Source organism: Rhinolophus ferrumequinum, chromosome 9 (assembly GCF_004115265.2).
Source record: "Rhinolophus ferrumequinum isolate MPI-CBG mRhiFer1 chromosome 9, mRhiFer1_v1.p, whole genome shotgun sequence".
Taxonomy (NCBI): domain Eukaryota; kingdom Metazoa; phylum Chordata; class Mammalia; order Chiroptera; family Rhinolophidae; genus Rhinolophus; species Rhinolophus ferrumequinum.
In genome coordinates this window covers 49,993,840-50,014,318 of record NC_046292.1, presented here as the reverse complement: position 1 = coordinate 50,014,318, position 20,479 = coordinate 49,993,840, and positions in this window count along the sequence as shown.

Below are 20,479 nucleotides of genomic sequence, written 5' to 3'. Positions count from 1 at the left end.
AAACGGGAGCTTTAATATCCATGGAAGAGGCCACTAGTTACCAGTGTTGTTTCTCTCCTCCTTCAAAGGAATGGAATTTTAAGTTGAGCCCATGACTGTCCAATATAAAGACCACATATCCCTGTCACCCTCACAGTTAGATGTGGCCATGTGTGTAAAAATGATGGTGAACGTTGCAAGTTCCAGATGGTAGCCTTCAAGGAGACATGCGTGTTCTCCCTTTACTTTTTCTTCTTCCCCACTGCTTGAACTGAAAGCATGGTGTGAGCCATTTTGGACCATGCAAACAGGACTGTATCCCAGAAATGGCAGAGCCACAGAATGGAAGGTCCCTGCTGGTTTTGTGGCACAGAGCTGCTATCCAACTCAGACTCTTACATGAGAGACATACGTCTACCTTGTTTAAGCCACTGTTACTTTGGGACTTTGTCTATGCAGCTACATATGTATGCTTACAAACTTAATATCTATATCTCCTATGTCTTCTACCTAATTTTCTGTTCCTGTGCTTCTAGGAGGATATTTCATCTCAGTAATTCTGGGTTTCCTCAAACATTCAAAGGAATGGTATCAATACCTATCTCATAGCCTTGTTGTAAGAATACATGCATGCTATTTCTTACCAGGTGGCAGTTAATACGCTGTGCACTGACTGGGCACATAGCGTTGAATAAGACACACTTTCTGCCCCGCAGAAGGTGACAATCTATCAAGGGAGGCAACAAATAAATAATCACCCTATAGTGTGATCATTTTACAGTAAGAAACTAGGCACGGTGTGCTCTGGAAACACATGGGGGGAGAAGCATCCAGCTCTGTCCATGTGGGGCATCATGGAAGAGTTCCCAGTGGGGAGTATCTGAGGCCGGAGGGAAAGGCAGCATTAGATCAAAGGAGCTGATGTACCATGGAGAACTCGAACACAGTCAGGCGCTTGTACACCACTGGCAACCACACAAACTGTCGTCTTTGCTACTTACTCACTTGAGAAGTGAGTTGGTGGTGTCCTGCTTTGTACAAGGCACTGTGCTGCATACCACACATCCAGCAACGACGAGCACATGGTCTGTGTTCTGCTTGGGGGAAGTTCACAGCCTAGTGAGCGCGACAGCCATTGAGAGATTAATTATAAAACACAGTGAGAAGTACTTCAACAGGACCCTGAATGCATCAGTAGACAAACAGAGCACAGGTAAAAATGATAGTAATTAACGTTTACTGAGCTCTCCGCATGAGCACAGCACTATGCTAAACACTCTATACACATATTTTTAATGATAATAACAATATCACAGGGTTTGAGCCAGGTACTTTTCAAAAATGCTTTGCAAGCATTAATTTATTTACTCTTCACGATAATAGCTCTAAGAGGTAAGTACTATTATTATCCTCCTTCTCAGGCATGGAGAGCTTAAATAACTTGCCCAAGGTCATGTGGCTGGTGAGTGGCCCAATCAGGACATACACTTGGGCTCCAACCCTACACTTTCAGCCACTCTGCTGGGGCTGCCCCCAGAGCACCTAAGCACATGTGGAGACAATGGAAGGCTTTGGCGGGGATAAAAGTTGATATGGACCTGAGCTGAAGTAGAACGATAGGGATAGGAGACTATAGCTGTCTGAGGGAGATCTGACAGGATTTAGTGGCTTATTAGATATTGGTGAAAAGTGGAAGAGAGGCAGAGAGAGCTAAGAAGCTGACAAGAGACCTTGGGAGGCACTAGCATAAAAGAATGGGGAGATGGCAATGCCATTAATCAAGAATATGAGAAAAGGACAGATGCAGAAAGGGAAAGATAAAAATCTTGTTTTGATCATGTTCCTTTGAAGGGCCTGATGGATACCCAAGTGCAGATTAGGAGCTGGAGCTCTGGGAAGCAGATAAGGCCAGAAATAGATTGCTCAGTCATCAGCACGGTGTGGCTGGTCATAGAAGCCACGGATGAGATTATACATGGAATGTGCGTGTGTGGCAAGAACTCAAGAGAACCAAGAATGGAGGCAGGAGAAACCCTAGTGTTTAAGGGTGGACTGAGTTGGTGAGATGTCAGGTACAAGTTTTCCCCTCCTTATTGCTGTGAACATAGAAATAAATTCTGGAGCTTTAGCAGCCATCTCATAACCGTGAGGTAACAAAAGGAGGAAAAAATCGAGAATCACAGATATATTGATATAATTACAGCACCAAATCACACTAGCATTTGGCTTTCTACAGACTTCTTAGTAAGTATTCATTAAACAGTACAGATTATTCTTAACTATACAGTGAGAATAGCTGTCACAAAGGACAGTTGTGAAAGCTAAGCCTAGAAGAGTGTTTGTTGCATATTCTATACTTCTTAAGCAGATGAGGCATGAAGGTACATAGTGGTAAAATTTTCTTAAATATTTATCTGTCAATCCAGGAACAGAATTAAAGAAAACAAATGGTTGGATATCTCCAGAATTGGGGACCAACTGCAAGGGGTAAAGAGAATGGGTTACACAAAGTAGATGGTAAAACTACAAGGTTTCCTTGACCATTGGGTCCAAATTGGATAGGGAAGAAGGTGAATCCAGGCTGGTGTTTTCATCTTGTGTCGTCCCATCTTATGGAGAAGTTGAGTCCTCAGTGAGGACAAACTATAAAACTAGTAGTTAAAAAGGAATTGAAGGTTAGTTCTGGTGGTCAGAGAAAGGGATTTCCGTAATTTAAAATGTCACGGGTAAAGTGGTTTCAAATAGTGACAAGTACAAAAGTGAATACTTGTAATGCAGTGAAAGTGAAGTCTACTATCAAAATAATTAAAATTAATAGTCAACATTTTATCCCTTGCCTACCAGAGATTACAGGTGTATTGGTTTGCTAAGGCTGTCATCACAAAGCACCATAGACTGGGGGGCTTAAACAACAGAAATTAATGTTCTCACATTTCTGGAAGTTGGAAGTCCAGGAACAAGGGTGTTGGCAGGTTCAGTCTCTTCTGAGGTCTTTCTCTTTGGCATATAGATTGTTGTCTTCTCCCTATCTTTACATGGTCTTCTGTACTTCCTTCTCCTAATCGCCTCTTTATATAAGGACACCAGTCGTGCTGAATTAGGTCCCACCCTAATTATCTCATTTTATCTCTTTAAGATCCTATCTTCACACACAGTCACATTCTGAGGTACTACTAGGGTTTAGGATCTCAACATATAAGTGTGGCAGTGGGAGAGGGGAAGAGACATAATTTAGCCCATTACACAAGCAATGTGCTCTTGTGTTTCTATGTATGAGTGCTAAGTTTCTCTATATAGCATTTAATTCTCACACAGACCTTTTGAGAACGAAGGTACTATTTTCAATTTTACATATAAAAAACCCCCAATACTCAGAGTAAGTAACTAGACCAATGTCTTATTTAGTTTGGCTGCTATAACAATAACACAGACTGGGTGGTTTAAACATCCATTTATTTCTCACAGTTCTGGAGGCTGGGAAGTCCAAGATCCAGGTACCTACAGATTCGGTGTCTGGTGAGAACACTCTTCCTGGTTTGCCGATGGCTGCCTTCTCCCTTTATCCTTGCATGAGAGAGTTCATGCCCCTTCCTCTTTTTCTAAGGACAGTCATCCCATCATGAGGGTCCCCTCCTCATTATCTGATCTAACCCTAATTACTTCCCAGTGGCCCCACCTCCTAATACCATCACATTGGGGATTAGCGCTTCAAGAGATGAATTTGGGAGGGGTGGGGCACAAACATCCAGTTTACAGCACCCAGGTGCACACAGTGGTTACCTGGAGGAGCTTGATCAAATCTATTTGATTCCCAAGGCCATGTGACTTCTTTTCTATCTTGCTTCTTCCTCTAATTTAAAAGTATCGCCTATCTTCTTCCAAAATGTATTAGAGGAGGCATCTTACAGTTATTTCTAACATTGGAAAAAAATATTTTTATCCCCAAGTGTTTTGATAGGTAATAAGAAGGAGAGAGAAGGGATCGTCCATCATGAAAAGGAACCAAAAAGGAAGTTTTACAGGAGATCAGTATGGGGAGAAGAACTAAGTGATCTCCCACGGAGGGCTATAAATGGGGCACAAATGCAGGATGCTGCACTTCTGTTTGCCTACCGTGTTAGTTTCCCATTACTGCTCTATACAAACTTAGTAGCTAAAAATGCCACAAATGTCTGACAGTTTTGGAGGTTTGAAGTCTGAACCTTCTGGAGGTTCCTGGGGAGAATCCATTTCCTTGACCTTTCTAGCTTCAAGAGCTGCCTGCATTCTTTGGCTCATGGAAACTTCCTCCATCTCCAAAATGCATCAGTCCAACCTCTGTTTCTGTCATTATATCTTCGTTTTCTCACTGTGACCCTCTTGCCTCCCTCTTATAAGGACCTACCCAGATAATCCAGGATAATCTACCCAAGACCCTGTTACATCTGTAAAGTCCCTTTTTCCATGTAAGCAACATATTCATAGGTTCCCAGGGATTAGGGCATGGACATCTTTTGGGGAGGGGGCATTATTCAACCTATCACACCTATTAATGGTTGTCCATTAGTGAATAGTTGAACTAGGAGGGAGGTACCATGGATGTTACATTATTAAAGCAGGTTGCAATTCTCAGCACTTAAAAACTTGTAGAAGAAATTGGGAGTGTAGCTTTGATAAACCAGTTGAATAATGTTCCTCTATATAGTGCAGTATGCAGTATGTATGGAGTAGCCAATTGGAGCTGACGATGATTGCTCTGAATAATGAACATCTCCAGGCATAAGATGTATGCTTCTTATTATGCTAATGCTTGGGAGCTTAAAAGCTGAGCACGAATTATGTTCATGATTCACTTCTCTATGTGAAATGTGAAAGGGGCACTAAAGCATTAGTACTGCCAAGCACAGGATTTGAATTCTTTCTCTACCCCTGATAGCGAAAGTCATCTTAGGTAAGCACGAGGTACTTTGTCATCTGGAGAAATGAAATAATAATAACTTCCTCGTAGGGTTGCTTGGTGCTTAAACAGAGATGATACATGAGACATTGTAATATCTACTTTAATTACACTACCTATGGTTGTTCCATTGTTCACAGTTATTTGGTACCCACTCTTTCCAGACCCATAGAGAATTGCTCTTTTCCCACACCCTTAAAGTTAGAAGGAGCCATATAACTTGCATTAGCCAACCACATATGATTGAAGACTCTCGAGCTACACTTGCCCTGCAGTGGTGATTGTGGGAGCAAATCTTGATATCAAGGGTCATGAACACAAAATGCCTGAAATTCTGAACCTACAAATGGAGGACAATTGCACTGAAAAGCAGCCCAGATCCAAAGCAGAATGGGTACAAATAAGAAACAGACTCTTGTTTAAAACCACTAAAATTCTGAGGGGTTTGATGTTGTAGACTTAATCTGACAAACATACTACTGCAGAAATAAACCTTTAAAGGTGGGAGAGGCTGCCTCAAGGGGATTTTGATGCTAAAATTCTTCAGAGCTTTAAGGCTGTCAGGCTAAATATATAGAGCAGCAATATTAAAAGTAATATAATTCTTATTGCTGCTTATTACATTCAAGACACCATATCAAGCACTTTAGATTCTTTGTACATGTCTATATTGTTCACGCTGGTATCTACAGTACCAAGAACAGTGTAAAAACATACAGGGGTACTTCATAAAAATGTTCTGATTTAGTAAATTTCCGTTTTCTATTAGGAAGGGATTTTAGCATTAAATTAAATATAACTAGATCTTGATTCAATTGTAATTGATAGAAGTTAATGTGAAATAAGTAAGATAACTTGTTTTTACATAGGCATTCATTTGCTTTTCAAACTTTGCCCTTTAGTATTAATTGTCATAATCAATCAATGTATTGAATGTTTGTTGTGACTGTGTCTGCTGCAACCTTTCTTGGTTTTTCTGAGGTATTTTAAAACTGTTAGAACAAGCAAGGTAAACAAGCAAAAGACAACAAGCATCATTAGAGGATAGAGTAGAATCTTTTAAAAAAAATTTTATTGAGAAACATATCTTAAATTCAAAAGGACATGTATGGTTATTTGTCTAGTTTCAAGAGTAGTAAGGAAACACACATGCCACGTACTTTCTCAGACTTTCACAGAAATTCCAGTACCTCTGAATTCTTCCTGTGCCCCTTGGTGATGGACTTGATGGACTTCTTCTCCACGCAGAGCTGATCACCCTCCAGAAATTCGTGCTAATCATTCCTTTTTCTCTTAAAGTTGTACTTCCTACATGTATACAGTATCCCTAAAGAATATGGATTTGCATATTTTTGAACTTTTCATATCATACTTTATGTATTCTTCTGAGTCATTTTATTTTGCTTAAAGTATATTTTGTAGATTCATCCATATTTCTATGTATAGCTGTGACTCACTCACTTTCATTACTGCAAAGTATACTTTATGACTTTATAGGAAAACATTTATCCATTCAGTTTTTGATGGATTTGGCATTTCCTTGGTTATAGCTATAACGAAGAACTGTGCTATGGACATCCTTGCACATGTGCAAGATTTTCTCTAGGCATTCCTTCAGTTAGGCCATGAGTGATGGAAACCAAAAACGACAATGGGTTCAACCAGAGAGAAATGTATTTCTTACTTAAGTGAAGTCTGGATGGATGTAGTGCATGGCTAGTAGAGCAGCTCTGGTCTCCTAAGTCCCCAGAGACCCGGTTCCTTCCAGCTCACAGTGCTACCATTTCTAGGGTGCGGTTCTCATCAGCATAATCCAAAATGATGGCATTGTGTATTTCAGCCAGTGAGGTGAAGTAAGAATGAAAAAGTAGGCACAAAGCACACACATCACCTGTCTATTAAGGTAGTGTCCTGGAAAACGCTACACAATATTTCTACTTATATCCCGTTGGCCAGAAATTAAGGGGCCACACCTGGCTGCAACAGAGAATGAGAAATAAAAACTTTCTTCTCGGTAGTCATGTGATCATCTAGAAATTCTATTTCCATGAAGAAAGGAGAGAATTGAATATTGGGAAAGAAAAATCCATCAATGTGATACATCACATAAACAAAATAAAGGACAAAAATTATATGATTATATCAACTGATGCAGAAAAAGCATTTGACAAGCTACAACATCAATTTATGATTAAAACACTTAATAAAATAGGTATAGAAGGAAAATACCTTAACATAATAAAGGCCATATATGACAAGCCCTCAGCTAATCTCATAATTAGTGGTGAAAAACTGAAGCCCTTTGTTCTATGTTCAGGAACATGACAGGACTGTCCCCTATCACCTCTGCTTTTCTACATAGTGTTGGAAGTCCTCGCCAGAGCAATCAGGCAAGAGAAATAAATAAAAGGCATCCAAATTGAGAATGAAGAAGTTAAATTGTCACTCTTTGCAGATGATATGATGCTATATATAGAAAATCCTAAAGACTCCACCAAAAAGCTATTATAAACAATCAACGAATATAGTAAAGTTGCCAGCTACAAAATCAACATACAAAAGTCCATTGCATTCCCATATACTAACAATGAAATCTCAGAAAAAGAAATAAAAAAAAAATTCCTTTTGCAATTTCAGCAAAAAGAATAAAATACCTAGGAATAAAGTTAACCAAGGTTGTGAAAGAACTATATGCTGAAAACTATAAGATATTTTTAAAAGAAATTGAACAAGACAAAGAAATGGAAAGACATTCCGTGCTCATGGACTGGAAGAATCAACATAGTGAAAATGGCCATATTACCCAAAGCAATATACAGATTTAATGCAATCCCCATCAAAATCCCAACGGCATTTTTTAAAGAAATAGAACAAAAAATAATCAGATTTGTTTGGAACCACAGAAGACCCTGGTTAGCCAAAGCAATCTTAAGAAAAAAGAACAATGCTGGAGGTATCACACTCCCTGACTTTAGCTTGTACTACAGGGCAACAATAATCAAAACAGCATGGTATTGGCAGAAAAACAGACACATAGACCAATGGAATAGAATTGAGAACCCAGGAATAAAACCACATAAATATGGACAGATAATTTTTGGCAAAGAAGTGAAAAACATACAATGGAGAAAAGACAGCTTCTTCAATAAATAGTGCTTGCAGAATTGGAAAGCCACGTGCAAAAGAATGAAACTGGACTGCTATCTGTGACCATGTACCAAAATTAATTAAAAATGGATCAAAGACTTAAGCATAAGACCTGAGACAATAAACTGCATAGAAGAAAACATAGGTACTAAACTTATGGGCCTTGGGTTCAAAGAGGATTTTATGAATTTGACTCCAAAGGCAAGGGAAGTAAAAGCTAAAATAAATGAAGGAGACTATATCAAACTTAAAAGCTTCTGCACAGCAAAAGAAACTATCGACAAAAGAGACAACCAACTGAATGGGAGAAGATTTTTGCAAACAGTGCCTCCAATAAGGGGCTAATATCCAAAATATACAAGGAACTCATGCAACTCAACAACAATAAAACAAACAACCCAATTGAAAAATGGGCAGAGGACCTGAAGAGACATTTCTCCAAAGAGGACATACAAATGGCAAATAGACATATGAAAAAATGCTCAACATCACTAATCATCAGAGAAATGCAAATAAAAACCACAATGAGATATCACCTCACCCCAGTCAGAATGGCTATCATCAACAAGACAAATAGTAACAAGTGTTGGAGAGGCTGTTGAGAAAAAGGAACCCTCATACACTGTTGGTGGGAATGCAGACTGGTGCAGCCGTTAAGGAAGGCAGTGTGGAGGTTCCTCAAAAAAATTATGAATAGAATTACCATATGACCCAGCAATCCCTCTCCTTGGTATCTACCAAAAAAATCTGAAAATATTTATCCATAAAGACAAGTGTGCTCCAATGTTCATTGCAGTTTTATTTACGGTGGCCAAGACATGGAAATAACCAAAATGTCCTTCAATAGATGAATGGATAAAGACGTTGTGGTATATATACACAATGGAATACTTTTCGGTGGTAAGAAAAGATGAAATAGGACCATTTGTGGCAACATGGATGGATGTTTAGATTATAATGCTAAGTGAAATAAGTCAGAAAAAGCAGAAAACCATATGATTTCACTGATATGTGGTATCTAAACCAAAAACAAAAGAACAAGACAAACAAATGAGAAACAAAAACTCATAGACACAGACAATAGTTTAGTGGTTACCAGATGCTAAGGGGGGCGGGGGGTGGTAGATGAGGGTAAAGGGGATCAAATATATGGTGATGGAAGGAGAACTGACTCTGAGTGGTGCACACACAATGGGATTTATAGATGATGTAATACATCATTGTACACCTGAAATCTATGTAACTTTACTAACAATTGTCACCCCAATAAACTTTAATTAAAAAAATATATATTGGAAAGAACTGGAAGGCTCTACCATAAGTACATATCTAGGAGTAAAATTGTGGGTGACAGGGTCTGCATATGCTCATTTGTGCACGGTAATGCAAAATCATTCTCCAAAGTATTTATACCAAAGGGTGGAATTTGAATATTCATTCATTAAACAAGTATTTATTGAACATGTACTATGCACCAGCATTGTTCAAGAGTTAGGCTATAACAGTGAGCTCACATTCTAATGAAGACAATCAATAAACAGGTAAATAAATAAATGTTACAATTTGGGGAGTAAAGTGAGTAGCAGTGAAATAGAGTAGTAGATGGCGATTGTGGGGGTTTTAGAGAGTGGTCAAGGAAGACCGCTCTCCAGGAGCCTGAAGGAATAAAGCTGAGAGGGTGAGAGTGGACTAAATTCAGATCCTTCTGTGCCTTCCCTTGGCACATAAGAACAAACTTGTCTTTTCTAACAAGTGGCCTTCTTGTTTAGTCCATCAAAAGAACTGAATGTGATGTTGCTGGTAATGATCAATAATGATTAATCTGGTGAGGACCTCTTACCTGGAATGCATTAAAGCCACAGAAGTTCAGAGGCCAGTCCTTCATTTACCATTCATTCATCGAGAACATTCCATGTGCCGAGCATTGTATCAACTAAAGGCGGATTAAAAATGTACAGAAGAGGAGCGCAAAGGCTAGGCTACAGGCACACAGAAATGCAATCACACTGCTGTTAAAGTGGGTTCAGGAGGACAGGCAACCTGCCCAACATGGGCGAGGCTGGGCTGCGTGCTGCAGGAAGCAAGCCCTAGGTGGAGGTGCTCATACTTCCTCTTCCAAAAATAGGCTGAGAGGGCTTCTTCTGATAGATCAACCAAGCTGAGGACTTTTTCTTTGCTACCATAGTTATAATTCTGCTACCACCAATATAGCTCCCCTTGCCAAGGAAAATTATATGAGAACCAACACAACTTGAACATTATACAGATACCATTCTCTCTCTCTCTCTCTCTCTCTCTCTCTCTCTCTCTCTCTCTCTCTCTCTCTCTCTCTCTCTCTCTCTCTCTCTCGCTAAATGGTATTATAAAAGCACGTGTTGTAGCATAGTAAATTCTATTTGTACGCCCATGTTTCTCATATTTATTTACCCAATCCTTGAATGCAAAACCTTACTTAGCAAAACTCAATAGCCCCAGCCTCTGTCCCTATCACACTATTTGATCACTTATTGCCAACCAAACTTTCGCCTGAATGGTCATGGAATAGCATGATGCCAATCTATTCACACCTGGCTTTAACTTGGAGACTTGTCCTAATTAGGTGTCAGCTTCACACAGCTGAGTGAACCAACCACCAACAGCAGGGAAGCTGAAACAAACAAAGCAGCCACCATGCAATAAACAAACACCAAAAGTGAGTGTAAAAAGCATTTTCTGTATGAACATCAAAGTGGACCCTACAGGGTGCCTATCCTTGAGGAGTAAAAAAGCCTAATGGGGCATCAAATCATAATATTATAAAGCAAAACATGGAATGAAGTAGGTGCTGTGTAACCTGGTGATGAATGTCACTTGCTACTTCTGGAGCCTCATAAACAAGCTTGTGCAAGCTCCATGGCTGGGACCATCTATTACACTGAACCAGACTATCTATTACAACACACACACACACACACACACACACACACACATATACACACACTAAATCTTGAAGCCATCTTGGCACACAATTATGTTATAGAATTTCATCACCCTAAAATAATCTAAAGACATTGAGTCAGGAAGCAGAGTAAGTAAGACGTTTGGCAAGCCCCTTCTCCAGGCTGCCAACTTTCTGATCTTCAGGGTGCCCTTCTCTTCATTTATGACATACAGGCCTGGAGATGAATTCCTAATTTTCACTTTTTCTGGGTCCAGCAGATCATCTTATTTTCAGGGACACATCTTCCACTGAGTGCTGTTGCTGGAACCCAGGAGTCCAGACTATCTGTGTGCTTTAGTGAGAGGAAGTGGAGACTTTCTTAGCTAGTTATCATCTGTGTCCTGCATTTGTCCCCCATCTATCTATACCCAGAATATCCTTCACCACACCACAAAAAGAGAACATCCCTTCCTATCTCTTCTGGAAGCCTTCACAATTCACCACTCCACAAAGCTTCATTTTTTTGCCCAACTCACCCCACCCATAAACCCCTGCTTTGCAGTAGGCAACAGCTGAGGCATCTGATAGAATTAGGCTTTTATCAAATTTGTCTTAAAATGAAGTGACATGTATTGGGCTTCTTTAAAGTCCTACTGCAGCTACGAGATTACTGAGAAATCATTTAGTAATTCCAACAAGGGAGCTGGGAAGTCTTCTAAGAGAAGGTGGTGTTTGAACCATAGCATGAATTATGGAGTCGGTCCTGATAGACAAAAAAAAGAGGGTCAAGGCATCCAGGATGATGGGATGGCATGAGTAAAGGCACATTATGTTCAGGTAGCACAGAAATTTGGTGTCAGCACACGTATCATAAGTTTGATGGGAGATAAGACTGAAATAATGGGCTAGAGTTAGATCATGGAGAATCTTGAATGCCAGGTAAGAATTTAGATTTGATTCAGTAGACAATTGAAAGCCATTGGGAAAAAAAGAAAGAAAGAAAAAAGAAATCCACTGAAAACTTCTGTGAAAAAAACTTTGCCTATTCTTTAGAAAGGCAGGGAGACAAACTTGGAGGTCAGGTAAGGCTACTGCAGCACTCCAGGTGATAGATAATGGGGACTCATCATAACGAGTAGTAGAATTAAATGGAGGGGACCAGATTAGCAAGTCACTAAGACTTGGTTGCTGATATTTAAATTCTAAATTGAGATGGTTTGTATAACCTCAGGATGACTAGAAAAGTCATGAGTCTACCCATGTTTTTGTCCAGGGGCAGAAAAAGAACTAGGCCTGATGGATAAATGTATAAAGACAGTGGAAGACACAAATAAAAGACACACTCAAATCAAGAAGGACTATCTGAATAAAAGGTGAGAGAAGCCTCAATGTGTTTAAAGGAAACAAGTCACTTGTATGGTGCGAGATGAGAAAGAGGCGAGAATGGTGGGTAAAATGGTACATCCAGGTGGTGTAGTCTCCCAAACCATCCCAGGGACTTGGGACAAGGCAGTGAGAGCCACTGAAACCTTTTAAGCTAGGATGTGACAGTCTTGTGTTTTAGAAAGCTCACTCTGGCTGCAGGGAGGAGGGGGATGAGGTTGCAGTTTGAGCCTCATCGCGTGGCTGTTCCTGCCCAGTGCTCCCTTCCACCTGTAGAAATCCTCCTCGTCCATCAAGATTCAGCTCCTGGGATACCGTCTCTGTGTCTGCCAGTCAATCACAGTTAATTGCTTCTTTTTTCAGAATTTCTACCATCCAGTCTCATATACTTCTATTTCCCTTAATAAGCCCAGTTCTACAATACCTCCTGGGTATTGATGTCATGAGAACGCTCTTTGTAAATTGTAAAATGTTGTACAAATGTTTGCAATGTGATGACAGTAGCGATGAGGTTATTTGTCTTCCCAGCCCGGCAGAAAGACCTTTGTGAACAGTAGTTGTGTACTAACTCTCCCAAGCCCATATGTCTCAGCTTGGGCAAGTCCTCATTTCAAATGATCTTTCGTGCTGAAGAGGCACTGAAATAATACTCTAGTAGAAAAGACTTTGGAGCCAGACAGCCTGAGTTTGAGTCCAGGCTACTGACTAGCTGTGTAGCCTTGTGCTCATTTTACCTCTCTAAGCTTTAGTTTCTGTATCTATAAATAGAAATAAAAATAACCCACCAGGTTGTTGTGAAGATCAGAAATAACATATGGAAAGTGACTGGCATGGTACATGGTACAAAATAGTCACTGCAGAACAGTGGTTATTCTTATACTGTCTCCATTCACATACCCATGCTGGTGAAACCAAGTCCCGACTTAGAAAAAGATACTCTAAGGAACTAATAATGAACAAGAAAAGCTGCAATGGAAAATCATTTTACTCAGATAAAATTCGATGAACAAGTCCCAGAAAGACAAGCAAGCTCCACATAGTGACAGTGCATTCAAATAGAATTTTCTGTGATGACGGAAATGTTCTAAACCTGTACTAACCAATGTGTAGCCACTAGCCACGTATGGCTTTGAGCACTTGGGATGTGGCCAGTAGGGATTTTTCACTTTATTACTTTTAATTAATTTCAGTTTCAATAATGACCCATTGCACATGGATACCATGTTGGACCGTACAGGTAGATGCTATGTGCTGGACGTGTATGGGGGACAGGGAGGAGCTTGGGGGGCTGTGCAGGGACAGGAGGGATGGACGGGAGGTCTGTTTTCAAAGCTGTCCGAAAGGATTGAGTCAGCCTACATACAGCAGTTAGAAGAAGATATAAGAAGGAAGGGCCAAGCGTCCAGACAACAAGCTAATAGAGGCTAAGGACAGATGCCACCCTCTAGCATAAGGATGGAGGTGATCGTCATTATGTGCAAGAAAGGGAAAGCCAGCCCTGGAATCCTGTGCTAAGTGCAGGCCCTATCTCAGTAGAGCGTCCTTATGAGGTCCTGCAAATGAATTACATCAGCAAGTTGCACGGTTTGATGGGTCAGAGTTTTATGATTCTGCTTCATGACCTTTGGCTGAAACCTAGATTTTACTCCAAAGACAATGCAGTTCTGGGGAGCAGTGAGCAACTGTCCGAGACTGAAGAGGAAAGATGAGGTGCTAGAGTAGCATTCTGAATTCTGAATTCCAGAAGAACGACCGCCCCTACCCCACCCCCACTCACAATATCTTAGGGGAATTTCACTACAGAACAAGAGAGAAAAGGGCCCTGAACACCTGCTTTGTTCTCCTGTTCCTTTGCCCTCCTGCAGCTGGACAACTGTCTATTACATTCCAGGTCACCGTGGAGGCAGTCCCAGGGAGGGTCACCTTCCTCATTTGTGGGACCATCAAACAAGCCAGAGGGAGACGGAGGCTGATCCCTTACCTACTGGCCATGTAGAGGAGGGGGCGGCAAGCCTGAGACTGAGAAGGAAGAGGAGAAAGAGGACAGCAGAAGGGCCCCGTTTCAGCTTGGTGGCATCTGAAATAGCTAAAAATTCTGGATAATCAATAGAACATAATTCTATGGAATCTATACCCACATCCTCTCCTCATTTTTCTTCTTGGGTGATATAACCAAAAATTAAGGTTGCACATAAAAGTTTAGCTCGGTTCAACAAATGTTTATTGAACATGAGTTATTAGCCTGTAATTGGTTCAAATTAGGCAAAATCCCAGTCCTCCAGGAGGAGTGTAACTGTTGTCAGAGGGAAGTGGACAGAGGATAGCAGGAGCAAAGAGGGAGGGATCCCAATAGGTATTCAGGGAAGTCTGCAGAGAAGAAAGAGGCTGGAGGTAGGCCTGACAGGATCCTTATTAGCTTAAAAGAATAAATCAAAAACATTCTTGGAAGAGAAATGAAGTGGATAAAGGCTCAGAGTCCTGGAAGTGCAGTTGGTGACAAAGGACAGAGTAATACAGGGCAGCTGTGTCGTCAGTGATGCCAGGGTATGAGAGGAAAAGAGAATGGTGGGAAATGGAGCAGGAAGTGTTGAGGATGGCAAGTGTCGGAAGACACTTTTGATACCGGGCCAAATTTTTCAGACATCAGGTGAAAGGTGGTGAGGAGGCAGTGAAGATTTTTGTGCAAAGAAGTGACATGTTCGTTTATGTTTTCTTTCCACAAACTTTACTGAGGACAAATAATCATAAAGATGAAAAGACCTAGACTTTTTTATTGAGTTCTCAGGGTATAAATGACAAAATGCAGCAGGCTTTTGGAAGGATACTTGGGTACCAGTGAATTCAGAGGTCATATGAGAATATTGCAAAACTTCAGCAAGGAAATGAGTTAGGGGGCAGGTGACGATGACCTAAACCAGGGGAGCGGTAATGGCAACAGAAGGAAGATAAGATGAGGATTAGATGGGGAGACACTGAGCTGGCCAAATCCCTGAGAGTCAGCGGTCCATAGGATGCGGTTTGGGGAAGGGATTGAAACGAGAGGCTGAATAAAGAAATAGGAAGTGCACAAAGGGAATTTCTCCATCTGTTTGAAGGGAAACGAAAGGATCAACTCTATTCTCTCTCCTATTTTTCGCAATTTAATGAATTGAAAAAAATAATAAATTAAACCCCAGGGCAGCCATCCACGTGTAGTTAATATTGATCACCATCCCACGGGAGATCATTAGTCATTTTACCAACCTGACCCGATAACTCCGGAGCTAAATACATGTGCTCAAGCGTGCATACACACACACACGTGCCACATGCACACATGTGACACAAATATACCTGAACTGCTACTTATTTTCTCTTACTAACCACTCTTCAATTGCTGTCATTGAGAAGCAGTCATTCTATATTCCCTAAAGAAATGTGTTGAAGAAATGACCAGCTCAGGATTACCAATACTATGGTATGTCACTGTGTAAGCTTCGGTTTGGGTTTGTAAATTTACCACGTGAACGCTGAAGAAAAGAGGGCACCAGCACATCAGGAGAACAGTAAGAGAGTTCAGATTTTTTCTTGGAACTTTGTATTCCATGGTTCAAAAAAAAAAATGTCTGGATACTACCAAGAAAGTGAAAAGACAACCAACAGAATGAGGGAAAATATTTACAAATCATATATCTAATAAGGATCTAGTATCAAGAATATATAAAGAACTCTCATACTCAACAAGACAAATAATCCAATTTAAAATGAGCAAAGAATTTGAATAGACAGTTCTCCAAAGAAGATATATAAATGGCCAATAAGCATATAAAAACATACCCATGCCATTAGTGATAAGGGAGATGCAAATCAAAATCACAATGAATAGCCATTTCATACTCACTACAATGGCTATGATTGAAAATGTGGACAGTAACAAGTATTGGCAAGGATGTAGAAAAATTGGAACCCTCATACCTTGCCGATGGGAATGTAAATGGTGCAGCCACTTTTGGAAAGCAGTTTGGCAGTGCATTTACAACCTAAACATAGAGTAAACACATGACCCAGCAATTCCACTCATAGGTGTATACCAAGAGAATTGAAAACCTATGTTCACACAAAAACTTGTGCACGAGTGTTCATAGTGGTATTATTCATAATATCTAAGAAGTGGAAACAATCCAAATATTCATCAACTGATGAATGGATAAACAAAAGTGGTATATCCTTTCAATGAAATATTATTCAGCCACAAAAAGGATTGCAGTACTGGTACATGCTACAACATGGGTGAAACTTGAAAACATTAGGCTAAGTAAAAGAAGCCAGAACCAAAAGGCTACAGATTGTATAATTTTGTTTATATGAAATGTTAAAAATAAGTAAATCCATAGAGACAGAAATTAGGTCGTTGGCTGCCAGGGTTGGAGGAAGGGAGTGGAATGGAGAGTAACTGCCAATGGGTATGAGATTTCTTTTGGGGGTGAGGAACATATTCTGGCATTGGGTAGTGGGGACGGTTGAACAACCTTGAGAAAAATACTTAAAATCCCTGAACTGCACACTTTAAAAGAGTGAATTTTATGGTATGTGAATTATATCTCAAGTTATAAAAATCAGTGGACTTCTTGGTCTAGTTGTCTAGGTGTTCTTTTGAGGATAATATGTCGTTCTCATTCGCTGCTTTTAATATACATTACGATGTACCTGGGAGTATATCTCTCTTAACCTGCTTGGAATTCACTGGTCTTTTGAAAGTTGAGACTTTGATTCTTTCTTCAATTCTGAAGCCATTATTCTTCAAAAATTGCCTCTCTTTCATTATCTCTCTTATCTCTTTTTGGGACTCAAAGTGGACTCATGATAGATCTTTTCACTCTCTTTTCCATAGCTATTAACTTCATTTTCATCTCTTTGTCTCTCTTTGCTGCATAGTGGTTGATTTCTTTAGATTTATTTTCCAGTTTTGTCTTGAGCTGTTAATTCATCAATTAATTCACCTACTCAGCTGTTAATTCATCAATTAAGTGTCTGATTTATTATTCCCATCCAAGTAATGGGAATTCAGTCTACATGAGGCCATACTGTTCTTAGGGATGCTCAAGTGGATCCCCCCCCCCATAAATATCTAAGCTCAAAATCGGCAGTTTTGCCATCTGTCCCCCAGGAAAACAGGTCCATATTTTCATGTTTATACATGAGTAAAAATTCCTGGCAAAGTATGAGTGAATGACAAACACTAATTAAAGATAGTGTGTAACAACCCTGGAGAGATTTGCAAGTTTCTCTCTCCTGGAGTTATTTCTCTACATTTCAAAGGATTTTAAACACCTAGGGACCTTCCCCATCTTTTCCCAGAGGGAATTTGTTTACACCAGAGAACAAATCTTTTTCTTCCTCTCTGCAGAGGGGAGGATGGCCGCTGTGCAGCAGTTCCCATATAAACTCTGTACATGCAGGGTGAATATCTTTTCTAATCACAACACCCCAGAGGGAAAATGGAGCCTGGGACCCAGCACTGTGATTGCTTTGATCGTTGAGCCAGAAACCCTGATGTTTGCTATCAAGTTAAAATAACTATAGATGGATATAAAAACTCATTATCCCCTGAGTGGGTAGTGAATGAGAGGCTGGTTTATTTTATGGTCACCCTTACATTAGAGGTATAGAACTTTGAGGTCCCAGCTTTGTACAGGGGCTTTCCTAGTGTACTCACCAGTTTGGGCTTTTTCTCCTTGTCACCTTGCCCTGTGAGGTTGTGAAAGGGAAACTCAAGATCACTAGTTTGGTGTATTCCCTCAGGGAAAAAACACAGTTTCATCCCTGAAGTTTACATTTGGGCTCCTAATATCACTTTGTTTTTTGTTAGTTTTTTTTTTCTTTTACAACCTATTGCTATATAATTGAAGTACTATAAACTGTACATACTTATTAATGTTAACAGTCTACACTCATGAAACCGTCCCTATAATCAAGAACATAAACATTTCCGTCACCCCAAACATGTCCTCCTGCTTCTTTGTAACACAGCCCTCCGTCTATGTTCACCCCCAGGCAACCACTTTCTATCACTGTACTACTCCTACCAGTATAGACCTACTTTCTATCATTATAGATTCATTTGCAGTTTCTAGAATTTCATAGTAATTAAATCATGCAGTATGTGCTCTCTTTCGCCTGGTTTCTTTCATTCAGCATAATGATGTTGGAATTAATCCATTTTGTGTATATTAATAGCTTGTTCCTTTTTATTCACTTTGGTTTTGGACTCTAAGTATTCTCTACTTTCTTTCCAGCTCATGCTTGCACTTAATTTTTTAAAGCTATTGTATCCAGACTTTTCAATTGTTTTTGGGAGGAGGGTCAGTGATGACATCTAGTTTGCCACACTTACAGAAGCAAATTCCATTTTAATGTCCTGCTGAAAGACGTGTCTTCTGAGACCTTTTGATAGCCATTGCTGGGGAGTGATGAGTCAGCATAAAATGCACCGCAGGATCCCTATTTCCTTAAGAGTGTCATGTCTTTTTCTACATTATATCAATGCATTTCTGCATCTCACTTTCATTTAGGTGGCGGAAGCCATGAGGCTTTATTTAGAGAGCTACAGGGTAGTTTGAGATAGGCTTTAGCTTCCTCCCAAATCTCCATTAACCCTTACACTTTGATGTGGACAGTAGGTACTTTTCCAATCTTATGTATGGTGCCAGGCAAATGCACTTTGCCATGTATCCTTTCCCTTCCAATTTAATTACACCTTGTAATTTCCTCCTGCATTAACACTCCCAATTACATTTGTATGTTGGGGAAAGTTATGGAGCCATTTAAAAAAAAATCGATGTATATTGTGTCAGCAGACGGGATCTAGGACGCTATACAAGTTGAGGACATGACGTGGGAAAGGGGGGTTCAGAAATGCCAGAAGGCAATAGCTACTTCCAGAACAATAGAATGGCTATAAACAAGGCAATTCCTAGGGGATGGCAGTCCTGAAATTTAGCCTATTTCACCTTTAGCATTATACCTTTATCACCTCCCAACATGTTTAAGCAGATAAAATGAGGTTAAAATGAAGCACTGTGGCAGCTCAGAGGTGGTAAAAGAAGTCAAAAGGCATCCCATGTTAAATTGTCTTCCACTGTTTGTGTTGTCCACAGAGCCTGGCCCAGGTCTTAGCATATAGTAAGTGCTTAAGAAAAACTTATTAAATGGATGACCTATTTAGGCATAAATATTTAAGCAGGGAAGAGACCCTCCTTCCTTAGGGTTGAACTGCAGACTTGGCCCATGCTTGCTGAATGTTTGCCAAATTCAATCCAAACTCAAAATAAATAATTTAATTGTTTAGCATGGGCCAGACAATGAGACATTGTCAATATGGCTATTGTGGAAAGAACGCATATGGTGTCAGAAAACCAAATCCAAGCTGTATCACTTATTAATTGTGTGGACACGTCACTTTGAAGGAAGGAAAAGAGCATCTCAGTTTCTTCATCTTTAAATGGAAAAAAAAAAAAAAGCAACCTGACCTGATTACATTATTCCTTTACTGATTGTTACAACCCACACATGAGAGACTAGACATGGAATCTTCGAAAAGTGTATAGTGGTAAATCAGTGTAAGGAACAATTATTATTTTTCCTATCGATGATAAATACTAATAACTCAACCTACACTTCCATTTGAATGGGTGCTTTAGCCTGGGAAACCTAAGCAGGAAAATCTATTTATTGCTTTTCCAAAAATCTACAGGGTACATTTGTGACGTACGTCTGAGTCATGGCCTTGCTTCAAGACCTCAAATTAGATGAGACCAAAAAAAATCATTAAATGGCAACCTCATGGGCCAGGCATTTCAAAGGAGAGTTTACATGGGTTAGACCACGGAGGATACGGTTCCCTCAGTGCCAAGAGTTATTTTAACCCCCATTAAGATGGAGGGCCACAGGCTATTTAGAGCCAGGAAGCTCCAGACATAGGCAACCACCTCATCCTGACTCACAAAGATGATTTTCCACTCAACAGTCATGCTCCGGTACTCCTGGCCAATATGGCTTGTATTTTATTCTGGAATTTAATCCTTTCCTTGAGTGACGCTGAAAGAAAATCCTGATTAGTTTAAGTAAGCCTGGTG